The sequence below is a fragment of the Alligator sinensis genome, unplaced genomic scaffold (assembly GCF_000455745.1).
Source record: "Alligator sinensis unplaced genomic scaffold, ASM45574v1 scaffold743_1, whole genome shotgun sequence".
In the NCBI taxonomy this organism is placed as follows: Eukaryota; Metazoa; Chordata; order Crocodylia; family Alligatoridae; genus Alligator; species Alligator sinensis.
In genome coordinates, this window is record NW_005842512.1 from 540,665 (window position 1) to 541,928 (window position 1,264).

Genomic DNA, 1,264 nt, shown 5'->3' on the forward strand with positions numbered 1-1,264 from the left:
AGCCCCCAGGAGATGGTGGTGGATTCGTCTTGGGTTTGGGCGAAACCCGCTAAAGCCTCTTATATGGCTAGCAGACCAATCGTTAGCTGCCACATGGGAATAATTTAGGACTAGCCAATAGCGGGACACAAATTTGCATGCGGGTGGCGGGAACTCTTTTGCACCGTGCATTTCTCTTGCAACTTGAGCAATGCACCCTGCAAAAGAAGCTGCAAATAGGCTGGAAACTCGTCCCTGCACTGGAGTTTTCCTCCGCAGCAGAAAACTCCACCGTGCAATGAAGCTGCAGCCTGGCGGGGATAATTCTGGTGCCGAAGCACACACAAAATCATACCTTTGGGTTATGACACACACATTCACTTTTTGCAGGTTAGTTCCACTGAAATTAATAAGACTTCATACCTATTTAAAGATAAGCTTACGTCTAAGTACTTGCAGATTCAGGGACCAGGTAATTATATTTTATGATCTTTTTTAAAGAAAGCTATTGTATAAAGTAGTAGAATAAATGGCTATACATTGTCTTACCATGAGTACTGGCATGAGTCATCCCATTTTACAGCAGTCTCCAGGAGTATTTTTGTGTTAAATAGGTGACTTTCAATTATATGTTTTAAAATGTCAATTGGAATATCAAACTTCTTACAACGATCAGTAAGTTCTGTGTTAGCTTTACTATTGTGGCTCAAACTGCATCACCAGTGAAATTCTGAATTTGTGTAGGTAAAAGAATCAGTAAACTCTCCCTTTCTGAACTAGATCTGTGAATGGCACTTGGATTTTTGAATAGCAACAGCACAAGTAATTCTGTGACTCAGACTGTATTATGGTGTTTTCATTTAATATTTTTTAATAGAGACCGCTAATTATGAATTTCTGTGAAGAGCATCACCTTTCCCATTATTCGTCATTTCCATTTTTGCTCTTGTTTGAGTGGATTGACCTTTACGGGGTTTGTTCTGTATCAACCAAGGAAAGAAATGTGTGATCGTTGTAAAACTAACCACTGAAAAATATGAATATAAATATAAAAAAATATATTGTACCAGCCTGAATATCAACATCAACCCATTTATTCTTTTCCCTCTGCAAGTGTTTTGGAAGATAAAAATTACTGTAAGAAACCTGTACAGGTGAAGGCCTACACAAGTAGTGCTTAAACTGTTGGCTTTGCGGGCCAGGTGAGTGGTGCAGGTCTGGTCCACAGGCTGGATTGGGCCTTGTACTGCCTCTATCCGGCCCCACACACTTGGATAGGGCCCCG

At 40.6% G+C, this 1,264-nt stretch overlaps 1 protein-coding gene across 10 annotated transcripts in view; it reads left to right on the forward strand.

Annotated features, from left to right (window-relative positions):
* The window catches only part of ATXN1 (ataxin 1), a 272,506-nt gene that overhangs the window by 80,203 nt on the left and 191,039 nt on the right, over positions 1-1,264 (forward strand). The window lies entirely within an intron of this gene.